This window comes from Mastomys coucha, unplaced genomic scaffold, assembly GCF_008632895.1.
Source record: "Mastomys coucha isolate ucsf_1 unplaced genomic scaffold, UCSF_Mcou_1 pScaffold22, whole genome shotgun sequence".
In the NCBI taxonomy this organism is placed as follows: Eukaryota; Metazoa; Chordata; class Mammalia; order Rodentia; family Muridae; genus Mastomys; species Mastomys coucha.
In genome coordinates this window covers 173264850-173273403 of record NW_022196905.1, presented here as the reverse complement: position 1 = coordinate 173273403, position 8554 = coordinate 173264850, and the positions used below count along the sequence as shown (strand labels likewise).

The window sequence follows — 8554 nt, the reverse complement described above, 5'->3', positions numbered from 1 at the left end:
AGAGAGAGAGAGAGAAAGAGAGAGAGGTGGGAGGGAGGGAGGGAGAGAGAGAGAAAGAGAGAGAGAGCAAGAGAGAGACAGAGAGAGAAAGAAAGAGAGAGGGGGGGAGGGAGGGAGGGAGACTTATGAAGTAGATTGAGTTATAGAGAGTTGTACTAGCAAACAGCCAGGAACAATGAAATAAAAAAAAATATAAGAGGGCCAAAAATAACCCTCAAGAGACATTCATATGAGTTCCATAGAACCTGTGACTATTATTTCTCTCATTAAAAGATGATTACAACTCAGAGTCTAGAGACACAGAACTTAAGTCTGTTTGCCAAGCAGTGTGGCAAATGGAATTACATTGCCTGGGAGAGAGGGATGGACACTTTTGAGACAGACACATAGAGAAAACAATCTGAAGAGGAGCAGCGGGAGAGCATGAGAACTGTTGTCAGAAGCTAGAAAAAGCAAATGGATTCCTGCTTCGAGCTTCCAGACGGAGTGTGACCTTGTCTGCACCTTGATTTTAGATTTCTGGCCTTTGGATGTGTGCGAGAATAAATTTCTGCTGTTTCAAGACACATCTGATGAAATGTGCCACAATGGTTAAAAGGTCTCGGCGATGCAATGATTTTTGAGGTAGTCAAGTGTCATTTATAATTTTGATGACAACGCTTATTTGAGTTCTAGTAAGAGGAACTTTACTTGATAGTTTGTACAGTCTCAACTAGTATTTAAGAATTCAAAAATGCTTTCTGGCTAGTCAGATTATAAATAGATGTCAATCTTATTTAGAAGATAAGAGTGAGGTCATAATTTACATACGCAAATAAAAATTTCTTCTTCAATTATCTCTTAAGAGTCCTAAAAACCTACTTATGAATACTATTTTCTATTCATTCTTACTTTAAAATTGCTGGGGTTTTTTTGTTTTTTTGGTTTGTTTTTTTTGGTTTTTGTTTTTGTTTTTGTTTTTTTGTCTTTTAAACATCTAGCTCGCAGTCTTGCGTAGAACCACATACAATACCCCTCAGTGTTAACACGGGGTCTAAAGTGGGACTATTCCCAGCGACTGCGGGTGGCACATGTCATTATCTGCTCATAATTAGCTGTTCAATCTGGAAGAGGCAGGTTCTCCTGGATCGTCTGACATCTGCTCCCTTCCTTCTTAGCTCTAGTCAACCAAATCCAATTATCATCAGGGAAGCTCTGGGAAGGCTTGCCTCATTTACACATTTCTCTGTAAATCCTTTTCCTTTGCAGATCCTTGTTCCTTGTGTTCCCCCAGAGGAGCTACACTCTCAATAATAAATGGCTTTGAGTGGTTTTTATTTTTCGGAACTTTGTTTATATGCAAAATAACAATTACAGGCACTGAAGATTTCCTGATGCCTCTAAACATACACATCTCAAACACTAAAAAATGTTAAACACTAAAAAATGTTTCTCGACTAAAGTAGCAATTCTGAGAGCAATGCTCACTCAGGATTGGCTGTCTGCGGTGACTGTGGGGCATTATTTAAGTTTCCAGTTACAGGCAGGCATTGAAAATGTCACTTTATCTTGAACACGATTTGAGGGACTTCTGGGGTGGGGTGTCTGATATTATCATTTATAGAGCTACTGTGGTTACTCATCGAAGGCAAGTTTTTCAACGATAATGTTTAAAATTTGATAATTCTGCAAGTGAATTGTGTCCTTTTCCAAATTATGGGATGGGCTTCTCTTAATATAAAGGTTGCCAGAGTACTCTGCCAGAATGCAGCAAGCTCTTTCAGTAGATCTGGAATTTTGCTTGGTTTTAAGTAACAGCCCTAGATGTGGGGTAGCAGCTGCCCAGGTGTGCAGAAGCTGAATAGGAACAATAAGAGAACATGCTTTGTAATAGATTCTCCTCTGGGCTCTTCCTGCATCATCACTGAGGAGACCTGTACAGGTTCACTCTCTTGTGGAATCTCCATGGCGACATTCATTTCAGTTACGTTCTTTGAAAACATGCATTAGAGTGGTATTTGGGGCTTGCTTGCTTATTGACTGATTGATTGATTGATTGATTGATTGATTGATTTATGGTACTCCAGGGAGATGAAGCACTTGGAAAGGCCTCATTCCTTAACCAGCTTCCATTGCCAGAGATACAATCACCTTGAGACAACCTTAAGAGTTTTAGCTTGGCAGGTTACCCTCATCTTGAAAAGGGTCTCGGCCAATGCATATCCTGTTTTTGTGGTTAAGACCCACAGACCTTGAAGGTTTGTACATAGGAGCCCAATCCACTGGAGGAATCCTATATCTCTGTGTGTAGGTGTGGAGTGTGTGTGCTCTCGTATTCTTATCTCTTGTGAAAGAGGAAGTAATTAGAAAATGAGAGTAAAGAGAAAACAGAGCTTTCTTAAGAAATGTCTGTATTGCTCTTTGGGGAATTGTTTAGGTTGTTTCCAACATGAAACATACATGTGTTTAATATATGACCTTGTAAGGTGTGAAGGCAAGAATAAATGTAAACTTTAAATTTTTACCATCAGAAACCAAAGGCTTTGGGGTATTTGCTTCTAGTCACACTTTATCTGCATACTTTTAAAATGCACTTGCACCATGGTCTTCAATATTGGTATTCTGGTGGCCTTTTTATTCATTCAAAATCATTTTTAAATGCCTCTAGATTATCCTGTCAAATCGGGTGGGGGGGGCACTCACCATGACAGATTGGGTAAGTTACTGAAACCACTTGGCAGTACACAAAGACTGACACTTCAGGGCTAAGCAGTGCCACAAATGAAATGCGTCTAGTGTTACTTCTTTCCTTTTCAGGATCATTTGCATTCTGCAGATATAAACGGCTTACGCAGGTAGTTGGTTCTAAGCAGAAGCTAAGAGCCGCACCCAGGAATCGTGCATCATCAATTATCTAAGTCAGAATGGAAGGAATAGGAAGCAACAAGGTGTTAGGGTCAAAAGAAAAATACTTGCCTGCGTACTAACGGTGTGCCCTTTAGTGGTGCTTTCTCTGGACACCTCCCAGGATTTTCAAGCGTCAAGGACCGGGTTCTCAGGAAGACATTTTCCCCGGGGCTGTTTATCTTCCTTACCTGAGTACAGCCAGGGGCAAACTTGTGTGAAGTCCGGTAGTGATCTTGCAGTAGGTGCCACTAGGCGTCTACGCTTTGTTCTGTGGCTGAAGAGAGACAGTAAGGCCATAGCGAACCAAGTTTTATTTGAAAACATGGGTAATAAAAACAGTTTTGTAAACCCAACTGATCGAGCATCACGGCTGCACAAATAACTAAAAGTACAGGGCCTAGCAAATCGCTAGCGTGGTCTCCAGTTGGGTTTCATCACGTGACATTATTTGACGATGAGAAGCTGTGTATTCCACAGGCATTGGTAGGCAATGTAATTAGAAGAGTGCTTTGCCAGCTATATAACTAGGAGTGAACTAATTTATGGTTCATTTTTAAATGACTAGGACCCTTAATTTATCTACGAGGATATCACTGAGGTGAGAAATATTTTAAAATAAGCAATGTAAATGCAGTGGCATTGAAGTACTAAATGGGAACTTAAAAAGAAACAGGGACTATTATGGCTAATTAAGTAGATTAATTGACTAATTGATGTTTGCATGTGTAGTTGTTTCTGCAAATATTATTCATTTGCCAGTTTATATACTGCTGTTCTCTAAACTTATCCTGGCATTGGTGAAGGTAGAAGACATTTGTAATTTGGGAGCTCTATTGAGCAAAGGATTTTTACCTTAAAGTGAGAAGGAAGGTAGTACATCAAAGTCTAGCACACCTAACGAGAGTTGAGGAAATTGTTTGAACTCTTATCGTCTCCTCTTTTTTGACCAAGCAGATAGACTTTCATCTTCTAATGGGCACTTATCTAATCTATAAAATGACAGGGTACGGTTTCAACCTTAAAACAGGATTAGCCAGTCCAATCTACAACTGCCCGTGCCTTTAACGTTTTAAGGAGAAATGCTGTATTGATCAGGCACAAGATTCTATTTTTGTTCCAGACAAATTCACCTCCCATGCAAATAGACTGCCTGGCAGCTGTTCCAGGGTGCTTGATAGGTAGGTAACTGAGGACATTGTTTCCCTAAGAATTACAACAACATTTAAAAACAAAAACATGTTGATTTCCCCAGGAATGTAAATCTCAGACTGTGTTCAAGACTGAAGAGAAATATGATGCCCATGGAGAAATAAACTCTAAAAATAAGATTCAAACCTAAATTAAGTGCACAGTAACTATGCTTACTAAAAACACACACCCTAGAAATATACTCTTTTTTATTTTTTTAACTGAATAATTTTTCATACACTATATTCTGATTACAGTTTTTCCTCCCTCAACCTCCAAGGTCCTCCCCCACCTCCTAACCCGCCCAAGTCCACATCTTTCCCTCTGTCTTTATTGACTGCCTGTTTCATTTCAGGATGCCCAAGATTTAGTTGTGTTTCTGCATGTGTACGTGTGTGTGTACATGCGTGTGTCTGATAAGACTGTGCGACATGTGCCCAGGGGCCCATGGAGGTTGGAAGAAGATATCTTCCTGCAGCTGGAATTTCAGGTAGTTCTAAGCCAAGCAATGTGGGTGCCGGCAGCTTAAGTCCCTTGGAAGAATAACATGGGCCCTTAACCCTAAAATGTAATGTTTTAGTTAACTAGCTGAAAAGCTCATACAATGTATTTTGACCATATTCAGGCCCCACTCCTTTCCTAGCTCTTCTCAGACCCATCCTCACCTGCACATTCCTTCCAATATCATGTTCTCTTTTAAAAAAAAAAAGAAGAAGAAGAAGAAGAAGAAAATTAATAGCCCAGGGCTGGAGAGAGAGTTCAGGGGTTAAGAGCACCAACTGCTCTTCGAGAGGTCCTCAGTTCAATTCCCAACAACTATATGGTAGCTTACAATCATCTCTAATGGGATCTGATGCCCTCTTCTGGTGTGTCTGAAGGCAGTGATAGAGTATTCATATAAATAAAATAAATGTTTTTTAAAAAATAAAACATGAATATCCCATCATACCCAGTTTGTGCCACCTCATGAGCCACTAAATTGTGACGGATGTACCACGGACCATTCCTTTGAAGAAAAGTGACCCTTTCCCCCAGGGAACCCTCACCCCCAATAGCTTCTAAGTGAGGGGTAGAGGCTCGTAAGCCCCTCACTCCTCCATGCTAGAACACTAACTGGTTTGATCTTGTACAGGTCTTCTCTGCAGGTAGCCATAGCTTCTGTGAGATCGTGAGCACAGCAGTCCTCTACCTCTAGAAGACATTGTCTTAACTCAGTTCTCCCCAGCCCCAGAGCTCATACATTCTGTTCCTTCCCTCTTCCGCTGAGTCCCTTTGGTGAGTCAGTACTGCATAAGATAGATGTGCCACATTTGTGGCTGGGCCCTACGTGTGTTCACTAGTGAGTTTCTGTGTTAAACCCTGTTAAATGCAGAAGGGAACATCTCACAAATACTGTGCTGGTCTATATAGAGGGTATAGAGGTACAAATTTAGAGAGCAGTGTGACCCTGTGCCATTTAGCAAAGTATCAGTAGATTCACCCTTGGCATCTCTGAGCTCCCCAACTGTGAGTTCTTACCCAGATTTACACTATTTATTTTTTTCCTATGGTGCTGGTCTTAAATTCCATCATAAAAAGTTATTTATCCTTGTAACATTACTGTGATTATTATAGCCATCAGCCTATCTTGCCACACTGGTCATTATTGTAGTTCACTGGGGTCACTGCTAGATAAGACTGTCAATGAATTCTATTCGCCAGCACCTCCTGGTACTATGAAAGCTGACCACCAGGAAAGAAACTTCCTAGTAAGTTTTATTTTTCCACATCCTGAGACCAAAACATGTGGTATTTTTACCCATAAGCCCTTACCTTTGAGTTCTGCTAGGTAAGCAAGAATAGCGCCAATAGTCTATGTTGTTTGGGAAGTCAACAGCCTGTCCTTAACCAACAGGGTCATCTTAACCATACCTAGCACTGGCTTTTCATTTGACAACCTGTGGCTTCTTAGAGAAGTATTTTTATAGTAGTTTTGTATGAGAATAAATGAAGCTTATAAACTAATAGGTGTCCATATGGCTTTTCAAGGGTGCTCAATGTTAGTTATCGCTGCCACAGGTCCTTCTCGGCTCTGCTATCCTAAGGTTGTGCTTTCAACCTAAGTCTCTCTTCTTAGTAGCTCCTTTCCCATCATTTCACCTGTGTTCCACCATCCCCCATCCTTAAGACCTTTATTCCTCCTCTCTACAAATGGTCTCTGTCTAATATGCTTTATTCCTCAGGTTAAGGACACAATTCTAAAGAGTCAATGGTTAAATCTACATATGCATGAGAACACGAAACATTTGTCTTTCCAGATCTGAGCTAATTTCACCCAATATAATGTTTTTTCAGGTTTATCCATTTACCTTCATAATTTCATTTTTCTTTACAGCTGGACAAAACTTCGTTTAATATGGGTACCATATTTTCATTACCCACTCACCCACTGATCAGCATCCAGCCTGTTTCCATTTCCTGACTATCCTATCTATGCCCAGGTATATATACTCAGGAGTGAACTAGCTGGGTTATATGGGAGATTCTGGTTTTGAGGATTTCCATGGTGGTCATACCAATTTATACTCCCACCAGCAGGGTATGAGGGCTCTCTGTTCCCCACACTCCTGCCAGAGTGATGCTGACATCTGTTGTTTTCAATCTTAGCTATTCTGACTAGGGTAAGACTAAATCTCAGAATAGTTTCAGTTTTCATCTTCCTGATGGCTAGGGATACTTTAAATTTTATCTTAGCCATGTTTCTTTTTTCTGAAATGTTTCTCATCTTCTGAAACCTCTCTGCTCAGTTCTGTAACCTTTTTTCTAGGTTGTTTGTTTTCTTGGTCTTTAGTTTTTCACATTCCTTGTGTATTCTAGACACTGGTCTTCTATTAGACGTATAGTTAGCAAAGATTATCATCCCATTTTGTAGGCTGCTTCTTTGGTAGATTCACACTTTCCTTTGCAGTACAGCAGTTTTTAAATGTCACGAAGTTCTCCATATTGCCTGGTAATCCTGTTTCCCAAGTGACCAGAGTCCTGTTCAGAAAGTTTTTACCCAAGCTTAAAACCCAAAGTCTACTCCCTGTTCATTCTTCTGGAAGTTTCAAGTCTAGCACTGAGATCCTTGATCCATTTGGAAATGTGTGCAGGGAAAGAGAAAGTGAAAGATCAAGCTTCATTCTACGAGGATCTCTTATGCTTTTCTAGAATCATTTGTTATGCTGGAATATTTAACAGCACTGGAAAAACTATAACAATTTGCTAGAAAAAAATAACAAATTAATTTGTCATTAAACATGCTGTCTTTTCTTCAATGTGTGCTTTTGGTATCCTTGTCAAAAGTTGAGTGGCTATAGGTGCTCTGGTTCTATTCCATGTCAAGACATCTGGTTTTATGCCAGTACCATACTGTTTATACTACTATAGCTCTACAGTATAACTTGAAATCAGGAATGATTGTATCTCCAGCAGTGCTTTTATTGTTCAGGTTTGCTTTGTCTCAGTAGCATCTGTTGTACTTCCATGTGCAGTTTCATTTCTTTGTGAAGTTTGGTTTTTTTTTAATTTTTATGAATAATTATATTGGTATTTTCATGGAGATTGCACTGAATCTATATATTGCTTTTGGTATGATGGCCATTTTTACACTCTTAATCCCACCAACCAATGAGCAGAGGAGGTTTCTCTTTCTATTGGTATTGTCTTCAATTTCTTTTGTGTTTTAAAATTTTCGTGTTCCTGGTTAGAGTCATTTCAATGTGGTTTGATTTGCTTGGTTTTGTTGTGTTCTGAGGCTACTGTGAATGGGATAGTTTCCTTGATTGGCATTTATATCAGTCTCTCTTTGGTATAAAGGAAGGCTACTTGATGTGGGTATGTTAATTGTAACCTTCTACTTTTAGGAAGGTGTTTATCGGCGCTGGAGGTTTCCTGGTGAAGTCTTTGGTATCTAGTGTGTAGAATCAAGCCATCTGCAAATGGGGAAACTCTGAGCTCAGACAATAAGCAAGACCAAAGATAAACTTGACAACTCTGAAGAAATAAACTCTATGCCTAAGATTCAAGTCTATTATATTCACACAGTAACTCTATTTAGTAAACACACACACACACACACACATACACACACACACAGTCTAAAAGGTAATGTCCCAAGTATTCTTCCAATGCGTCTCATTTTTAAACCTAGAAGAACAGTTACAGGCAGGACCTGATGCTGCAGAGACATGTGAAGAAAGGAGGAATAACTAGATCCTTGAGGCAATTAGCATTCAGTGGTTAAATGATGGGGAAGAGCAAGACTTGGGCTGAATCAGCTTAAAATACAGACAATTGAACTCGGGAAGCATGAGCCAATTTAAAGAGACTCTATCACAGACCTGTAACTAATCCACCTTTAAAATCCTCACCCATCTCCACTACACGGGGATCAAGCTTAGAACTCTGCAGTGACTGAGGACTTGGAATGAGCATCAGCTTAGGGGAGCTAGTCAAGAAA

The 8554-nt window shown here is 39.9% G+C and overlaps 1 protein-coding gene and 1 long non-coding RNA gene across 9 annotated transcripts in view; one reads left to right on the top strand and one right to left on the bottom strand.

The window, feature by feature from the left end:
• Nucleotides 1–8554, top strand: part of Nrg1 (neuregulin 1) — a 1068405-nt gene that overhangs the window by 657573 nt on the left and 402278 nt on the right. The gene's annotated exons all lie outside the window — the stretch shown is intronic.
• LOC116069121 overlaps nt 1–8554 on the bottom strand; it is a 125845-nt gene that overhangs the window by 32013 nt on the left and 85278 nt on the right. For all 4 annotated transcript variants that reach the window (XR_004109855.1, XR_004109854.1, XR_004109857.1 and 1 more), the window contains exon 2: nt 3075–3160. This is a non-coding gene — a long non-coding RNA (uncharacterized LOC116069121). The remainder of the gene's footprint in view (nt 1–3074; nt 3161–8554) is intronic.